The sequence below is a fragment of the Anguilla rostrata genome, chromosome 3 (genome assembly GCF_018555375.3).
Source record: "Anguilla rostrata isolate EN2019 chromosome 3, ASM1855537v3, whole genome shotgun sequence".
Lineage (NCBI taxonomy): Eukaryota > Metazoa > Chordata > Actinopteri > Anguilliformes > Anguillidae > Anguilla > Anguilla rostrata.
Genome location: NC_057935.1, coordinates 65,517,991 through 65,539,050, shown reverse-complemented (window position 1 = coordinate 65,539,050; position 21,060 = coordinate 65,517,991).

The window sequence follows — 21,060 nt, the reverse complement described above, 5'->3', positions numbered from 1 at the left end:
AATTTGTATTCTGCTTCATATTTCAAGGCACTAATTATTAGTTAATATTACAAATTTGTAAGCAAAGCAGTTAGTGCATCAATTATTCAAAGAGCGAGTCAAGCGTCATGTTTGGTACATACCTTTTAAGTCATATAAAAGATTAAGACAATGTTATCCAAATCCCAGATTTTCCATGTTGGATCCTTATATGTTGTTTAGCATATTTTTCCACAGTATTCCTTCTTTCACTTAATCCCAATCAGCAGGAATCCGAGTGGCAGGCTTGTATACTGACGAGTGAACTCCATATGTGGCCAGCTTGGCAGGCAGCATGCCTGGCGTGTAGCACAAGGGCATCTTGGGTTCATGGAACCCATTCAAGTGGCCTGTGATTTTGGTCAAAGGCATGTGAACGGAAGAGAAGGTCTGGCTAGGCATTAGTCGCATTATCAGGTATGCCGCGCAGTACCTGTCGCAGATGGCAACCGGCGACATTTCTAAAACATTGGCTTCATCCTGGTAGGCATGCTAGATTGGCCAAGCCCTGTGAAGCCATTTGTAGCCTGGTAATTTAAAATACAGAAGCAGAGCATTACAGTTGTCTACTGAGTTACAGTTGCAGAAACATGTTCGTACAATTGCAAATGTCAGTAACAGTTGCTAAACACTGTATGGTATTTATTCACTAGTAGAGGACATGGTTCCTATCTCTTCTAAGAGAATACTTCCGTTACCAGCCCTTTCTAGTGTGTAGATTTTTCCTTAAATCTAAGAGCTCAAAACTGTTTTATGTGTTGCTTTATTGGTACGTCGACAATATCACCACCTTCAGCGGGTCAGTCTGCTTATGTTCTAGCTGATACAGTACCAATAGCAGGACATATATGATGAAATGTTACAACCATAGAAAAGCTTTGACAAGTAACTGTGCTGTGATGTGATTCTAATGTCAGGAGATTAACCCATCTTGGAGGAGAAGGGGGGGGGGGGTGCAAGTTTTGTAAATTGTCTTGTCCAATCACATAATGGGTGGGAGCACATTACAGCACATTTGACAAACTAGAGGCCCACAGGCCAGATACAGCCCCCCACAAATGCAAGCAGAACTATATGGCAATATCCCCCCCCCCACCCCACCCAACACAACCCCCCACCCTCCTCCAAATGTCTGGCCCTTGATCTGAATCCTCTACACGGCCCTTAGTATGGCTGGGTTTGACATTCCTGTCTTAGAGACATAGGGAAGAGGAGAGGGCTTATTATCCCAGCATGGTGTGTTCTCCGATTATAACAGGAAAAGTGACCAGCCATTCTAATAGCGAGTCAGGGCTACTTAGCGATGCAACATTTCTTCACCGAGAGCACTGCGCAGAGCAGAGGATTATGTTAATAAGAAAAGCTTTTTCCTTTGATTAGCCGCTGAAAGGTTGATTCACTGTGCAGAGAGGGGTGTTGCGGAAGTGCCCTAATGCTCATTAGGGATCTGAAAATGATTTTTTTTCGTGCTCTCCCTCATTGGTAGAATGGTAATTGGTTTTAGTTCATTAGATGAGAACCATTAGGCCTCATGGAGTTTTTATTACATGACCCTCACCACATCTTCTACTGATCAAAAGTTGTAGTGGTGGTGATGATGACGATGATCCTGGGGATGATGATGATGAGGATGATCCTGGTGATGACGGTGATGATGATGAGGATGATGATGGTGGTGGTGATGATGATGTTGATGATGATAACGTGTGTGTGCGTGTTTGCGTGTGAATGTGTGTGAGTGTGTATGTTTTGGAAGATGTGTTATGTTTCCTTTCATGAAAAATCATGCTTAAGATATATTAATCAGTGCATTTGTTCCACTACCTGCCATGTAGAAGGAGGCCGTGTGAAGCTGAGCTGTCTCGATTCTTAAGCCATGTCTATATAAAATGCGCAATGTGGTAGTTTAAGGAAAATATCATGTCTCAACAGCAGGTTGCCTTTATAGCATGTAATATGTTTGCAGTAATTTATATCAAGCTGCAGACAATTATGCAGAAAACAAGAAAATGCCACTCTAGCTATCACAATTAAATCTTGGCAAAACTTCCTCACAAGATTTAATTAACATGTTCTTTATATATTTTTTTTTTGCTGATGACTCAACAACTTGAACCACTTCATTAAAACGTTCTGGATGCTTAAACCTAAAGCTTTATTTTGTCATAAAATAATGTGTAAATCAAGAGCCAGGATGAAAAATGCATACACAATACAACACAACAAATGCAGGAGAGAGAGAGAGAGAGAGAGAGAGAGAGAGAGAGAGAGAGAGAGAGAGAGAGAGAGAGAGAGAGAGAGAGAGAGAGAGAAACTGTCACAACTGCAAACACGCTGTCTGTTTGCAGAAGACCCAATTAACATGTGGCCAGCAGAACTGGCAAACATTGCTACAGGCGTCTGATCCATATGGTGCTTGCAGAGTAAACATACTGTGAACTTAAAACAAATGAGGGACCCATATTCATTTATTTAGTCATTTATACAGATTTTGTTCCAGGATGTACATTTCCCTCTTCAGACTTACTCTCTGCCGTATACCTGCATCACCAAAATGAAAATATACAAAAAATACAAAAATACCACACTGCCTAGACATCTGGGCAGGAATAATGTTGAGGTGGCAGCAACATTACCAATGCACATTTAAGCCCTTATACTAATATTATTGGACTCAGTTTGAAGTGACTGAGTGTGCATTTACTTTGCAATCTTAGTTTTTTTTGTTTCACCGGAACTTTTTTGTTCTGTCTATCACAGGAACTGAACATTGCTGGACATGGTGTGGGAGGAAAAACAAAAAAATAAATATAAAATAAAAGTAATAATAATAATAATAATAATAATAATAATAATAATAATAATAATAATAACAAAATAAGGGCTAAGAGATGAGCTCAGAAGAGATGGCTAAATGAAATAAATGAGAAAAGGCCACTACTACTTTGGAGGCCACTGTGATGCCAATGCATGTCTGTGTGCCTGTTTGAGTCTATGAGTATGCGAGAGAGATTATAGTGACATTCCTTTCAGTATCTCCATATTTTCTGCTTAAATTAATCTCAGATAGGCATTGCTGTAGTTTCTCGATTCCCTCCATGCGACAGTTGCTCCATGTCTTTCACTCCTTATTAATTCACGCAGGACAAGATGGTATACAGTGTCTGTGCACAACAAGTTCCTCTTTACAAAAAAACATAAAAATGCTGAAAAGGGAAATGAGAACATCACCATCTGGCTTGAATGGGAAAAAAAAAATGTTTTCTCACCCATGCCCCCTTGCCTACAGTAAAACCAGAGAACAGTCAATTCAAATGCTGTGATTACAGAACATTTATGTTCCATGAACCAAGAAACAGTCCAAGGCCTTACATTATTCAAGAGCAAATACCGAAGACTGAAAAAAACACCTACGCACACACACATGCACACACACACACACACGTACATGCGTGCACACAAATGCATACACCCGCACTATTGGTTTTAATTTTATATGAAAAACATACAATATTCCAACATTAAGACAAGCAATAATATTTTACACTTACCGTGTGTTCTCAACAAACCATCAATTATTTTATATTGTTGTACGTTTAATAAAGTCCATTTGACATGCCAGGTGGATGGCTGTCCGAGTGAGAACACCTGAATGGGTGGATTTAATGCAGACGATTTCCAGGTTTCAGTAAGATTTACAAACAATAAAGATTCAGGCATTATCAAAACAAGGGGGTGTGTATCACACTATTACTGAAGTGCTTGATGTAAGTAATTAAGTTGTAGTGAAATATGAGATACATGCAAAAAGCCGTAGCAATATTCAAACGATGAAAAGATGTGATCCTTCTGTATTATTACAAATAAAAAAACAGTCCAGAGTTTATTAGCAACACGTGAATAGAATAATTTCACAGTAGATGCTCAAATGTACACTACAGAAATAACGAAGCTCAAGTAAATAATTACCTGTGCGCTTATGCGTGCATGAAGACACGATATGCTCCCGTGTTCAAAGGACAAAATTCCACCTGTGCCCAGGTGTGTTTCATTGTTACCAAAGCAGGGCCCGGAGAGGAAAAATGATCAGGGGCCTTAAGTGCTTTAAAATAGTCGTTCAAATATTAAAGCTGAGATAATGTTCTATTGTGAAAAAAAACATATTAATTAAGAAATGAAAACGTTCTGGCCTAACCCATGACCCATGAAATGTTATGATACCTCTTTGTGTTGCACCCTCCATCGTCTGGAACATATCACCCACAACACTCACACAAAGGGGTACTCATGCATACTGGATGCCCATTTTCTTTGCTGCACATTCACCTGATGTGTTTTGGGTGTGTATAATAGCGCAGAAATACAATTAATTAGTGAACTATCTGAAGTAAAATATTCTCCGGGAGGTGAAATGCAACAGTGATCTAAACGGATGAATTCTGCACATTAATTACCCATGCCATGTTAACTATATGTGGGGGTATTTCTGTTCCATGGAGACCTCTACCATATGTATAACGCTGTGTGAAAACAGATGGTAATATATATTTAATGCCGTAATGCAGTCTCAAAACTGAAACAGGACCTGTCAGTATTGTTTTGCACAAGCGTAGCTTTAGTCAGTGCGTCAGATCTGACACTTGGAAACAAACAGCGCAGTCAGACACATAAAGGGATGGCACTGCTCCTTGGGCTGGTCTGCCCCGTTACATTCGGAAGATCTAAAAATAGCCGGGGTGTTACATCCGCGTAGTCAAAACCGCATATCTGGGATCAGTGTTTCAGAACAGTCGAATTTGATTGGCTGGCATTCTTTGAGCTGGTGCTGACCAGAGCTGGTATACACAAGATTTTTTCTCCTGCAAACGTGAGTCAGTGAGGCTCTCGGTTTGTGTGTGTGTGTGTGTGTGTGTGTGTGTGCATGCGTGCATGAATGGCTGCACATGTGTGTGCATATACGTGCGTGCATGAATGCGAGTGTGTGTGTTTGCTGGCTTCTGCTCTGGGGCAATCCTCTACATACATTTCACATACACAGACACACAAGCTCCAGTGATTCAAGATAGGGTGCAGATAAAATTGTGAGAGAAAAACCTTGTAGCAAATTCTCAGTATGTGCAGTTTTTTTCAGTACATGTGGTTTTTTGTAACATACAAGGTGAAAATAATCTGTTAGTAGTGGTAGTAGTTTTTTTCTAAGTGAAGCACACACATACACACACGTGCACGCACACAAATGCAAACCCTGTACACAAGTAGTAATACACACACACACGCACACATGCACTCACACATGCACTCAGACACACATACACACACTTGCACGTACTCTCATACACGCAAGCACACACATGCACTCACTCACTCGCACACACACACACACACTTTCCCAGAACTATTCAAGGACTCTTTCTCTAAACCCACAAAAACGGTTAATGTGGATTCTAATCAATTTCATTCAATAACGAAATGAACACAAGGATGAAGTGTTTTGTCAAATATGCTTGAACACCAAGGTCAGGTCTCAAAAGATAAAAGCATAAATTGAACCCGTGACTAAACCATCTGTTGTCTTACGTCTTTATTTGAAAGAATACCAGCATTATAGCAGCATATCTTATTACAGGATTGGTTCCTTTTTTGCGCTCCTTTGTAATTTATGACTTCTCCTCTTAATGTTGAAGGGCAATAAATAAGACGCGTTAAATATGCGCTGTCAGCCGAAGAAAGAATGAGATCTGTACACAGATATCTTTAGGGATCATAAAGCTCTGAGATGCATTTGAAAGTTAAGGTCAGGAACATCGAGCTCCCTTGATTTTCGAGATGGAAGTTAGTGGAGCATGCGATCTAAAATAAACAGGTCTGTTAAACAGGCCTGGGACGGCTTGGTGGAGTGTCCTTCTTAGACAAGCGCGTGGACGGGCCCCACGGTCTGTCGCTGTCAGTGCAGCAGGGAAGTGCACAATCGACCAGGGTGTCAGTCATGGAGGAAGGGATTTACAGTCAGCAAGGAGGTCTGTGTCCTCTCACACTGTGTCCAGCATGGTCCCCTTGGCTCATTTGTACAATTAGCAATGTAGTCATTTGGCCGACTTTTTTAACCAAAGCCATTTTTAAAAGTGAATTCTACCCGGTGGGCAAAAAACTTCTATGGCTAGAGTTCGGCAAAGTTGCAATCATGTTTCGCGTTCCAGGGCTGTGCAAAGGCTTTTTGAGGGGCAGATGCTCAACGTGAGAAAATGACACGGTGCTGCAAAGCAAAGAGCGGGCATTTCAAAGCGAGAGAATAAATAAACAAATAAATAAGTAAGTAAGTAAGCAAGTAAATAAATAAATAAATAGCTTTTTTTGTGGTTCCTTGTATTTATAATGTGAATACAAGTACAGTACAGATTGCCTTGTCTACATTGTTTGTCCACATTTTTGAGTGCTGTTAATAAACAATAAACAATAGAGGCAGCATTGCACTAGGATGGAAACCAGGACTAGCAAAAACCGTGCTAGCACATATATCCTGTTACGGTATAACTACAGCGGGGATTACAGCTCGCTTGCCCCAATGTTACGCCTGAGTGCATGCGCAGTAGCATTGGTGGAGGAGCTGGTGGAGGACGAGGTCACAGTGCGATGCCTTTCGATACACAATGCAGGTGTCAGCGTATGATTGCGAGGGATTCATGCAGCTAATTAGCGTAACAGTGGCTATATATTTGTGAGGCTGTGTCATTGGAGGAATGAAATACTGCACATGTCATGCATTTTTTATTGCACTCTCTATTAACTTTATAATTAGGATACAGAGCCTTAGTTATGTGCAATGTGTGCGCACGCGCGCGTGTGTGTGTGTGTGTGTGTGTGTGTGTGCGTGTGTGTGTGTGTGTGTGTGTGTGAGTGAGTGTGTGTGTGTGTCTGTGTTTGCGAGCGTGTGTGAAATGAACTTTAAAAATCACAATTGAATCTCCGGGAAAAGTGAGGCAGTGTTACCATTATAATATGTTGCTCATAGCGTTACTATGGCAATATCTTTCAGAATCCCAGCCTGACCCATAGTTCCACAGTATATATAATAAAAGAGGCAATGCACATATCTATTGAATGAATGGTAGGCAATGCATACGGCAATGCTACTATATGAAACACTGAATAATATCTTTTCTGAATGCTGCCTAATGAAGGTGTTTGATGTGAAAAGTGGTACATTGTCAGAACCACGCAGTTATCACAGAGCTTGCAGTCTTTGATATTGAATGCGGATATGGAATGCTGAACACAGTGTGGAGAGCTAAATTTTGCAGAACACACAATATAGTTGTGTTCATGGCAAGATGGTGATTTTTCCTACATTTGTGAGAGGAAGAGAATCCTGTGACTTTAAGCATGTATGCAATATTCATCCGAATCGGTTTGCTCTGTCACCAAAGCACCAGCGACGTTCCCGGTTGGCTTGCAGCACGCCCGTCGTCCCACCCACCTAGAACAAGCTGATAGGCTCCAGCCATTTCATACATTTATAAGGTCCCTTCACCTGCCAGATGGTAAAATATTGCATTTGATAGTGTGCTCTTCCTTTTTTCAATCCCTAGGCAGCTCAGCATATGGTTAATATTTCATCTCCTAGGTTCCCGAGTGGGAATGAATCATGCATCCACTGAAGTCTTTGGCTTCCGGTTCTGTGCTGGGAATCTGTTCTCAGATGTGTTTCTTAAATTGGCAGTAGAAATTAAGCTAACATTAAAAAAAATAATAATAATAATATTTTTAAAAAAAGAATGTCACAATGGATACATCTTTCAGGGCAGTTTATAGTTATCTTTTGGACCACGGCAGACTTAACAGATGTCTGTTGTGCTATTTCAAGAGCTGGTCATGCCATATGCTATCCACAATACCCATCATGAATAGGGTAATTCATTTCTCACTGCTGATACAAGGGAATATCACTATAATAATTCTGGTTCCTTTTTATTTTAGTGTATTTAAATGTATGAAGTTGTTTTGCTGTGTGAAGTGTTGGGCTTTGGTATCTGTATTATCTCAGACATCTTTGCCTTATTCATATTGATCTTTTCTTAGAACCGGGTTGCATCAAGCTCAAGGCATTCTTGTTGCGTCTGAGGCAATGAAGTATGACAAATTCTGACAAACCCGGCATCCGAGGCAGGCTTGCTAAGCGGATGCCTGGCAGGTGAATAGAGATGGTGCCCAAAAGCACAATTAAAAATTGAAAGTGACCTTGCTGTGAGTTTACAGTTGAGCAGCAGTGTCAAACAGGCTGGCCCCATTCCAGCACCGAGAGTTCTTTTGTTTTTTTGAGATGTTGATTGCATCCTAGAGTCGTGTCTTCATTCAGTCAACGGGTTGTGGGAGGAATTGTACTATCACTGACATGATATAACATGACGAGAACAGGCAATTCAGCCCAAAAAAATAAATAAAAATAAATAAACATTCTTGCCATTTTTCTCTACCACTAAACTGTACTGTGTGCTCGGTTTACCTACAGACCAGATTGTATCTAGGACTGTAACAAGACTTGAAAACCCCCAGAGTCCCCCCCCACTACATGACCCAACAAGCTATTCCACACAGTGACTACTCTCTGTGTAAAAAAAGATTTGTTTCCTAGTGTGTGCCAATTTACTTTCTCTGCGGGATTTGTGGGAAGTTTGGCAGCTCACTGTATGGGCTTGGTTTAGTTTTGGATCAACCAGTTTTTACATGGTATGGTCTTTTATCAATGGGGCCTTTGTTTACCCCTCCCTCCATTTGTGTGATGCAACACAGACCTACACACACGTTTTAGATAAATGCTAAACCAAAATTGGCTTTGTTGAAACAAGTGCATGATATGCATAATTTTGAAGCAAAAGAAAGAGTGCTCTCCTAAATATTCAATTCTATTGGCGGAGATGTCCCATAAGAATGATAAAATGCAATTCCTAGTGATGTCTCATGTAGGACAAATTCAGGTTATACCACCTCCATCATCTCATGTTCAAATACCACTATCCAGCATCGTTATGTACGGCAGAGGACAAAACAATGATCTAATGGAAGTCACTAAGATGAAATCGGTCTATAACCTGTCTGCCCCCTTTTAAATAGTAGCACACAAATGATAAGAATTCAAATAACAAAACACAATGGCCATTTTAAAGTGTTCTGTTATTTTAATGACAGAAATTAAATCTCTCTCACACACACACATGCACGCACACACACACCCACACACACACAGGGAATGTTCTAAATCTAACAATAAACCACACTTAGAAATAGTCAGGAAGTATTTAGAAAAGTAAAATGCATTTAAATTTTATACCGGTGGGCTTGGTAACTTTTATTTCTAATTATATATAATATATTGTGTTTTTACTTTTTTTACATAGGTATAGCAGCCAATAGCTGGCAATAAGGGCACACATCTATCGTACTTTATAGCACCTCTAAAAGGGCTAGACCATTTTCTAACTTCGATTTGCCCCTTGCCTCATTCACCCACACCAGTCACCTGACCTCCCCCAGACCCCCCACCAATCATCCCCAGGATGTTTTACAATACCTCTCACTCATGAGCACGTACACAATGAATGGCTGTTTTCATCAGCTGACAAATTGTTACACCTCTCCACCTATTGATACATCATTGACATAATTTCCAAAAAAAAAAAAAAAAAAAAAAGCTGGGTGTAACATTAAAGTCTGCATTCACTGGTGGAAACAACAGAAGAAAAACAGTAAAATATAAGAAACAGGAAGTAAATTCAACGTTAGTATTAACCAATGAGGGTGAACTCTGGACTACTGCTTCAATCAGCAGGAAAGGTCCGCTCATATTGGCAGGCAAATAGAACATGAAGGATAGACTGAAGGGTAAAGGAATCATTTATAACCAATGTCCATCGCCCAAGTGACAATGTATATATGCAGAAGACTCGTCCTCTAAGTGCTGCATTTGTCATTCAGACACAGACCGTGTCCAGGCGTCTCGTTTTCGAGCTTGGGGACCACTGCACATAAGGCAAAATTCAATGTGGGGACAGGAATTAAAGGAAGGCAATGATCTGTCCACCCCCACCCCCCTCCCACACACACACACGCACGGTACAGTGGCTGATCCAAAGGCCTGAGTGAATCCTGAAGTCCAGGTGAATGGTTTAAAGAACAGTCTATTTTAACCCACTTACAGATTTATTTTCTAATTTAGTAAATGTGTCTTTAATCGAGGTCTGATGTCTGATCTAATCCAAAACCTACAAACCCCTATACCCAAAAAAATTGAAGATTGTGCATGAGTTAAAACATGTATTTTGTTATTCTTTGACAAATTATTATGGCATTTTTATACTCATAATAGTATTCAAAAAGTACATATTAAACATACTAAATTAATTTATCATTGTCCAAGGCAGACCACATTGAAACTCGTCAACTGCCATACTGAACAATGCCTGTCAACATTCAAATATATATCGATGCCAATCAAGTATGACAATTGTATCTGTGTGTCCAGGAGAAGTTGATTTAGAGTGCCTGAGTCTGCACGAATTAGGCATGTAATGTACTCTCAAGATCAGCATTCATTAGCACAGCCCAGCGCGGTTCACTCTAATCCCCTTGTCCTGATATTATTTATGGTCTGTGCAGGAAGCAGGGGCAGCCTCCAGGAAGAGCTCGCTCTGCTCTTTCCGCCCGATGGGTTTTTTTAAACACTGCGAAATGGAGTAGCTCTCCACTCGCACAAATTAATGCGACAAAGCGTGGCGGCGGCGGCTGCTGCCCTTGGAGAGCCCGGGGCAGGGGGAGCAGGGGGGGCTGGGGGAGCGGGAGTCTAGACCTGAGCGGCACCTTTCCGCGAACCGCACTGCGATGGCGAGGTGTTTTAATGTGACCCTGGCGTGTTACACCCCTCGCTGGAGGAATCCGTGTTTCAGATATACCACATACTTTCAGGCTTTGTTTATTTTCTTTTTTCTATTTTTTTTTTTTTTCTTGTGATTTCTTTTTTTTTTCTTTTTTTTTTTCTTCTGTATGCAGTAGCCTTTGGACAACATGAAAGCGCGGAACATTGGGCCTGGGTTTAAGGAATACATTTGACAAAACATTTTTTTTTTTTGTTAATGGTCCAACTCCATGTTTTCTTGGTTTCAGCAAGATTCTACCTCAAAGCCTTGTTCCAGTCATTTCGCAGTACACAGCCCTAATGTTTCTGAAAGTATACATAGGTCAGATAGATAGATCCGTCTATTTATCTATCTTTCTATCTATTGATCTGTCTTTCTGTCTGTTGTATATCTGTCTGTCTGTCTGTGTAAAGTGTATTCCCACTGATTGTGCCATCTTCTGTTGAATAAAAAAGTCACTGGCAATCTTTTTTCTTTTTTTCTAAACAGCTGAAAGTTCACTTCTGTCTGATTAAAAATCTTCATGCACTTATGTGTGCACTTATGCACTATGTATCTAATTGCTGTGCCATTTACAATATATTGTATAATAAGCTGACACAGGGAAATAAAAAGTGGAAAAAGTAGACCAAAATAAATAGACAAAAATAAATAAATAAATAAAACAAAGTAAAATGAATATGAATTAAGCATTGTTTTGCCAGACTGACTATTGGATATTATTGGAGGTCAGATACATCTCGTTGGCCATTTTTCAAGAATGCAGAAAATAAGTAAACATCAAATTGTCGAGCTAAATTATTAATGCGGAAGGATTTTGCTCAATTATTTAAATGGCATGTGTCGCAGTAGCGTAGAGGTGGAAGAAAGGGTGGCTGAGCTTAGTTTACATATTGTATGTAGGTTGCACACGGGACATGGAAAGGTGACATGAATATACATGTTACACGCTTCATCTGATGCTCCATTTGGACTGGAGTAGTAGTTATATTTCCCGGTGTCTCGGTATCCATTGTCTTTTAAATACCGTGACCTTTACACCAATGACTGGACTCCTGATAACTCAATACGCTTGTGCAATTAACTAGAGTATGACCATAACGAGAGTGAGCTAAGTTCACTGGGATGAGGCAGAAAGATGGTGCACACTATGAGTGTATATGCAAAGGCTTTATTCCAAACACACGTCTGGGCCATTATCACAGACTATACAAACAAGTTTACACGTTTTATTTGTTTAAAAAGAGGGACAATGCACATTAATGAACATAAGGTAAAATGTGCCTGGTTTAGTCATTAGGGCTAGTTTTCATCTGAAGACCTTGGGCAGGTTGATGGAGAAATATAAAAGAACATAGGTCATATGTAATATCACATACACATCAACAAATAAGCATCATTATCCGCATGGCGCCATGCAGCACACAGCAACACACTGAGCGAATAGTGCACACATAGCAGTGCTGCATAGCACCACATAATGCATAACATGCACATAACACATACGTATATAGTGTCTACTGTACATTAAAATGTGGTTACCCACCACGTCCTCTCCTTGCCCCTTGCCCTTGCTCCAGCTAATTATGAGAGGAGTGAATCATTACCGGCCCAATCCCCAACTCCACCACCAATGGGAACAGGTGCTCTGAAAGAACGACCGTGGGGTTCATTGCCAGCCCTGGGCTGCAGTTCATTTCCTGTCTCGTCGTGGCCATGACATTTCAGTGCATTCCCCCCGCGTCTCTTTAAATGAGATTAACTCTGCTGTTCAAATAAAAGATTAATCCTCTCCTTCGTGCTTTTGCAAGGTTGTAAAAAAAAAAAAGAAATACAGGATGGGAAAGTGATAGCTGGAATCTGGGTGGGAGTGTCAGAGCTCGGTGAGGAGCTGATGGTGTCACTTCAGTATTAAACGCAAATGGAGATAAATGCTGAGTCGAGAGGAGTCAAGAGAGAAACAGGACAGTTCCCTCCAGACAGGAACAGGAAGTCTACCCCCACTCTATTCTGCGTGCTGCACTTTGTGTCACTTAAATCCAAGGGTCTTTTTTATTTATTTATTTTTTTTCATGGCTGTTTAAATAAACAGGTTTTTTTTATTTTACCTAATTGAAGGCATCCCCTCTTCCTGGTCCTGTTTTTTTTTTTTTTTTTTTTTTGAAAATCAGCCAACTTAAACCAACGGTGAGACAAGTTTGCTGTATATCACAGCTATAAATCAATACAGGTTTAATTGATCAGTTAAGTCCTGCAAGACAACAAAAATCCATACCATCTGGCTCTGCAGAAGATCCCTGACTTGCAGTGCTCATTATGTGTAATAGCTAATGGTGAAGTAACATATATTTAAGGTTATCTGACACAAGTCTTTGAAAATGAACCTTTACTCAATGATTACATTCCGTTTCGCCAAAATGCTGACTTAGAAGTACATAATGGTCCATTTTAGAGCAGGAAGTAGAACTCCAACTTGAAAGTGCTCTTACAATCACAGCCATCAGAGAATGCTGATTACTAATGTACACACATTTGATCAAATTTGAGGCTGCATCAAATGCATCCTTACTTTTGAAGGCAATTCTACAAATCCTTGTGATAATCAACATTTAATCTAATTTCTGTTGAAATGTACTTAATGTAATTCTATATACATTAAATTGTAAAGAATAAAATGTAAGGTTGACTGTTAGTATTTATTTTCTTTTGTTTTGAAATAGCTACATAGTGGCTAAATAGTTCACTAGTTTACTAACTAGTGTGCGAGCAATAGCAAGTTAAGTTGGCTAACTGGTAGCATCACATTAGGGCTTTCATTTTCAGTATCAAGAAAAAAAAACAATAAAACGAGAGGTGGACAAAACACACAGTTTCAGCCAGCCTGCTATTTGGTAACTTGTTAGCTAGCTTTAAGATGGTATAACTGTTCGAAATAGGTCAGCATTCAGTCTAGCATGTGATCAAGCCAGTAAATAAGCAAAATCCTCAGATCAGTTAACCCCACATACCTCACCATCTTGACATGCAAGCTGTCTTCATAGTCTGTTCCTTTTTCGTGAGAGATTACTTGCCCAAGCAGGCATCTGCCTACAGAATGGAGTGCAGCCAATGTGTTTAGCTAAACATGCTCTTCCAAGCACACAATGTAAGTCACCAATCTAAGGCTGATTTATAATTGCCTGGCGCCCCCAACTAAATATATTTCCTGTGCTTGTTACAAATAAGCAGTGTGGTGCCTCTGAATATGGCTTGTTTATATACTAGCATTAATAATATCATTGAATAAGTGGTCATGGATTCATATTTTTATAAAATCATCTAAATAAAAGGTCATTAATTTGAGGTGTGTACTTGGCTATTTTTTTTTAGACATAATTCAACTTGCAACACAGAGTGGAGGTAGAGTTTGTGTATGTGTGTAATGGAGACCCCCAACATAAGGGGTCTTATGAAGCATGTTCTTCCAAAAATGACACTGAAGTACAGTTTTTTTTTTTTTTTTTGTGCAAAAGTGCAGACGTTTTGCATGGTTTTTAAAATTGTGTGCGTGTGTATTTATGTGCGAGTGTGTATGTGCGTACGTGAGTGTGCGCATGTGCATATGTCTGTGTATGCGTGCACGCATGTGAGTGTATGTGTGTGTATGTGTGCATACGTAGGCACATGTGTGTGTGTATGTGTGTATACATAGGCACATATGTGTGTGTGTGTGAGTGTGTGTGTGTGTGCATATTCTACCATCTCTCTGGGTTAATGTGGGCCTTCTCCATCTCATTGGCAGCCCTTCCCCTGCAGCTGTTATCACGGGTCCTTAGCCGTTAGCTGTTTGACCAGTAAAACACTGGGCCCTTGTCCAACCTTGTGTGCTCCGTACAGTAGGTGGCCAATGAAGCGGGAGCCACTTTCTGCTCCTCGTAATTTTATGAAAGGAATGAAAACACAAGATGGTCACTCGGTCACAGTTATTACGCGCTACTCAACAACCCGTGTTGTTAGAATGAGTGTTTGATGTGCTGGACTTGTAAGCAAAGGTACTACCTTTGTACCCTCGAGGTGCTTTCAATTTCTCCAGTAGATAGCCCTCTGAATAAATGGGTAAGATATAAGCTGTACTTTCTAAGTTCCCCTAGGTAAGAGGGCCTAGCAAGCACACTGTATAATACAAATGATTGCTTGCAATAGACTGGAAAGCAGCAGGGACTTACTGAGCCAGAGATTAGTGAGCTCACAATGATAGAATAAAGGAACTCAGGTTAAGGGATATCTTGTTGGACACAGCCCAGCACTACCTTGCAACAACCAACAGTTTTCTTTCAAAGGCAAGTCCTTAAAAGTTAGTTGGCTCTGTACTCAGGAAGACATTACATGGCGGGCCATCAGAGTTTATTTATTTCGTTCAGGTCTTCCAATCCTCCTCGAAACAAGAGTAAATAAAACATGATTACTATAGACCAGCCACAAAATGACACAGTTTAAGGTCTATAAGGCACACATGCACACATACAGTAAATGCAGACGCTGCTGTTCATTGGGATTAAATGGACTGTGTGATCAGCTGTAAATGTCCCCTCCAGCCATAATGGTGTGCATTTGAATCTGCTGACACTTTGATGCAATGCATATTCATGTCATTTGGTCTCCTGCAATGCAGACACATCCTAACAACCCCCCCCCCCCCACCCCCACCCCACACCCCTGCCCTTTTAAGGCTCAGTGAAGTCCTCCATCTGCAATAAATCAAAATCTATCGTTCATATTAAAATGCTCTATAACCAACCAGGGTAATTAATTAATTGCCAAACAGCTTGAAGCTGTCAGCAAGTATGTTTGCTGTCGTCAAGTTTCCCTGAACCCGGTTATCCAGTTTCCTCAAAGGATCACGGGAGGGACAATGGCCATAAATATTTAAAACTGATTCTAATTAAACCTGGGTGCATGAAGCAGGGTGGGGGCGGCCCGATGAAACCGAACGCACCCCCACGTCGATCGATACCGTTGTCCCCGTGAACCCGTCCGGGTCAGGTGCGGTTTCTCGTCCGTCGGTTGCGCAGGTATACCTGCTCTTCACTCAGCGGGTCAAGGTACGACACAAAACAAAGCAACAAAAAACAAGAAACAAACCACTTCGGCCTGGCTTCTAATAGAAAAAAAAGTATTATCCCTGTCAATAAAGACTGAGTGTTTCCTTTTCCCCTTGTCTGCAATGAGCGTGGGGGAAATGGCGCTGGTGTATGACATCTAAAATTCATGCAGGGACAATCGCCGACCAACTGTACCTAAAGGAAGAAGATGGTTTTCAGTAATGTACACATGGAGAGAGTGTAGCGAAAAGATTAAGCCACCTCACCGGAAAATTGCTCCTATATTTGAGAGAGAAAAAAAATCCCTCTCGAGGGCTTGCTGAATCTTGAGAACAATTGGTAACACACAGTCAAGTCTTTCTTTCCCCTTTAAATTAAACCACACTTCAGTGATCCCCATAACTGATCTCAGCCCTCCTGCTGATGTTTTGAGGACATTATAATACATAATATAATGCATATTAAGGAAGATCACAATTATATTTAGGAAGATTAGAATGTTTGTCAGTAAGGAACATCGGAAAGTTAAGATCGTAAAAAGTGATCGTGCAGTTTTAATTGTAGAGTTCTACCATTGGGAAGCAAGAGATGAGAAATAATGAGAATTTATAATAGAACGAGGTGATATGATGTGGTATCCTATAGCTAGCAGAAGGGAATCCTAGCTTGAAATCTAAGCTATCTTCATACTAGCAGGGTCAGACTAGAATAAAGAGAAATACATGAAATTTGAACATGTTTAATTGTGTGGATATTGTGTGAAAAAAATATGTGAGCCAACTATTTACAAAAGAATATTTAAAAATTTTTAAAAAGTCCAACAGAAAGTAAAAATAAGTTTGTACTTTCATTCTGGAAACCATCCTTTCAAAGCAAACTAATAGCTTACCTGTAAGACATCTCAAGGTGAACAGTAGTTGCTGCTGTGCAGTGCTGTTTTTTAAAATAAATTTATAAAGTACATACACAATGGTCTGAGGAATATTTTTGAATACGAATGTTATCCTTATCAGAAAAATAACACATCAGAAATTCAATATTTCAATGTCATGGCTTGAAGGTTTAGATGCTTCAGGTATAATGTGTCTCGTAACATCCTCAAAGGCAATGATGCAATTACTTATATCCCATATTCCCTTACCCGAAATTGCTCTTATGATTAAACACATATAAAAAGGTTGTTTTTTTTAAATCATATTGTCTGTCTCCAAATGTCTATCAACAAAATCTGGAATATTCCCTTAGCCAAAATAACTACCAATGAAGACAGATTTCAGTACTCAAACCAACTGCCATATCTTTCTTTTTTCCTCCTTCAATCAATGTTTGGTTTTAGTTCCTGTAAAGATGCCCCACATTTTTCTTATGTGATTACTTGTCATACCACTTGAGTGCATTTGAATATCATTAGCTCATGAACCCTCTGGGAAGATCAAAATTATGATGGAGTGAGACACGACATAGCAGTGCAGTCACTACACTGCGAACTGTGAGATCACAAAGAGTTCACTTCCTGAATATATGAATAAATGGATTAGAATAGACAAAATGCATAACTGTCTATTTGGATTTTTATGGTAGTATCATTTCCACGTACTCTTAAGTTAAGTGAAAGAGAAGCTCCTTTTGTTCCATAAAAGATACAATGGTCCCTGCAGCACCAGTAGGACTCATATGGCTGCCAAAATGCACACTGGGATTTTTACCACTGCAGAAGTGTTACAAATGGCCATGATTATTTATTTATATATTTATTGTTTTCTTGAACTTCTGTAACTTCTTTGCGAAGGATCATTGTTTACTTGAAAGTGTGTGGCAGGTGTACAACGATGACCATTGTTGCCCTGGTTGCAGTGTTGTCTGTATTGCTAAAAACGCACATCTTTTTCAGGATAGAGGTGTCATCTTGCCAAGATGGATCATCTGCACACATGGAGAAAATGAGAAGCATTGCTCTTCTCACATCTGTGCTTTTATTGAAGTGTCACACATGACAGTCAATATAAGTAAGGTGCGTCTTAGTATGCCTTCAGAAGGGGGGCATCGTAATGGTGCCAAGCAATGTGTTTTTTAACGGTCCTCCCTTTGCAATAAAAGTGCAGGTTGCACAATTCAAGTAGTTCCAGGTGTGCATAGACAATGCACCTTCCCTTAAGCAAGGTAAACAAGGAGTTTGTTTGTGTGTGCATGTTTGTACGTGTGTGTGTGAGTATGTGTCTGTGTGTGTGAGAGAGAGAGAGAGAGAGAGATTGAGAGAGAGAGACGGACAGAGAGAGAGAGAGAGAGATTATGCATGGAATTGCAACTTGCCTTTACAGCCAGTGTTCCCTTTTCCTGGTTCCTAATTACATGCACGCACGCTGTACAGTAACACCGCCCTCTGAGATGGGGGCCCTGGTTTTATTCACAAAGAGGACGGAGGAGAGACCGAGGGAGACCCGGGGTTAGCGAGAGTGTCGGTCCTTTCGAGGGCTTGCGCAGAACACGACAGAGAGCCGACTGCAAAAAGCACCAATTAGTGAGAAGTGGCATGCTGGTTTTGAAATGTGGACCTCATTAACAACCAGGATGATAGGTCATCTCACAGAAAGCCCTGAAATGTGGACATAGTTTGCAGAGCGGAGAGAGAAAAAAAAAAAAAAAGACGATGCCATACACACTCTGCTTATACAGTCCAACTCGGATGTCTCGCCAAATTGTATTCATTGTTAGTACAAAGTTACGCAGTAAAAAAACGAAAAGAAAAAGTGCAAATACAGAGAGCTAGACAGGGCAACTTTTCAGCTACAAGCTTTCTTCAGTGCCCAAAAAGATGCAACACAAGGTTCACAAAGTGGAAGTCTACTAAGAAGAGAACAGCATACAGTTGAGATAATTAGAGGGCCATTTCTTTTGCAAGTCACAAAATGGGTTTTCACTATAGGTCAAAGTTGACATATTCCGTAGATATCTATGAGGGCTTAAAAGGACACTCGCATAAAATGCAGAGCTTCTTATTTTTAGATATGATGTACGACATAGCCCTGGCTTTTAACTCACTCAATCATACACACACACACACACACACACACACACACACACGCACACAAACACACACACACACTCACTCACTCATGCACACACTCAATAACACACAAACACTCACTCACTCATGCACGCAATCAATCACACACACACACGCTCACTCACTCACTCATGCACACACTCAATCAATCACACAAACACACTCAATCACACACAAGCTCACTAACTCGTGCACACACTCGAACACACACACACACACACACACACACACACACACACTCAATCACTCATGTTTAGCAAGCTGAAGATTTTCCACAAGGGCAAGCTATTAGCACTCACGGTGCTCCGCACGAATGACACTGTGTGTCCTTGTTTAAAAATAAGTGCCTCGGTGCTTGTTTAAAAAAAATAATCTGTTCTATAGTTTAAGAATTTCTACAGACCAGTACACAGCACACAGCAACAAGCAATGCAAGAGCAGTGTGCAAAAATAAACTAATATTAGCAGGCTATGTTTTTGAAAATAACAGACACATTTGGAGTATTCACTTGGTTCAGAATTCATCTTATGCATTGTTTTGACATAGAGTATTCGGCATTATATTAAATTTCCACACAATTCTTTAAATTAACTATATTTTATATGCAGCTGAAGAGGTCTCTGTGTATATTTCCTCACAAGGTTACATTTAAAAAATGAAAGAAAAGCAGTTGCTTCAATTTTGTACTCACTGGATTGTGAATTTAGTTAGATTGTGTTTGGCTTGGGAAAATGCCTTGTTTTTTTAAATGACAGCTATATTGAATTCACTATGTTTTCTCAGACTGCTTTATGAAACACATTGCGTTCCGTCAGCCTCATTGGCCTTCACGATGAATGGATTTCTCTCACAACGTTAAACTGTGTAGATGTTTCCATGGTTACACAGATGTCAGTTTTCATGTCATCAGTTACCTCATTGTTAGACGGCATAGGGAAGAACTTTTGTGTCAGTCTTTTCCACTTTGACCTTGGTAAAAAATAAAAATAATAATAGTAATAAAAATGATTAAAAATTATAAATAAATAAATAAAAATTTAAAAATAAAAATCTAGTTTGAATGAACCTATTTTCTGCAAAATCAATTGTAAGTTTTCACTTTATTGCATTCACAGATTAAATGGTAATATCAGTTTGAGACAGGATGTTTCAGGTGAAATTTAAATGTTATTCTGTGCATGAAACTACTCTATTTTGAGGTAGATGTGGTGTTTGATCCTTCATATTGAAAAATGCTAAATGTATGTGTATTATACTGTAGCTAGCTTGTACACCTACAGTATTGTTTCACTGATATGAGTTATAATTAGGTTAGTTTCACTGATATTAGAACAAGGAAATACAATTACACTGGTAGTTTTACTTTTATTAACACTAGAATGGGTTAAATGATTGGGCACAAATTATACCACCGGGTTCAATAAAGTATATTTATCTTATCTTAGTTGGGAGGTTGGGGCAGGCATTCACTTTTTTTATGACACAAACTCTTATTTAAATTATAAAAAATAAAACGATTAAGATAATTTATTTTTGTGTAGATGCATGGCAGAAAAGATATTAATTTGTCTACAGTAATCCCTCATTACTGCAGTTTACCATAGTATGGCATATAATACAATGTTTGTAGTATCAAATCTCTAACAGTAAGAGCCTTTTCACTGGTATAGTGGAAGAAGGGAAGGTCCCTCCCTAAAAGAGATAGCCCTCAAGGTCAGGTCTGAAAGGAAGCTGCCAATCTCTCTCTCTCTCTCTCGCTCTCTCTTTTTCTCTCTCTCCTGGTTCTCTCTCTCCTGGGCTTCTACAATCCGGTGATGTGCTTCAGCTCTCTGGAGCTCAAGGTTTCAAGTGTGTCTGCCCACAAACTGCCTCTCTTTTCTGCTTGTCTTCCACTTAATTTCTTGCTATTGTGGAGCTGTGAAGCCTGTCCAAAGAAGACAGTAGTTAACATGCTCTGTGTGCTTAGTTGGTGCATCCTCTTTGAATGAG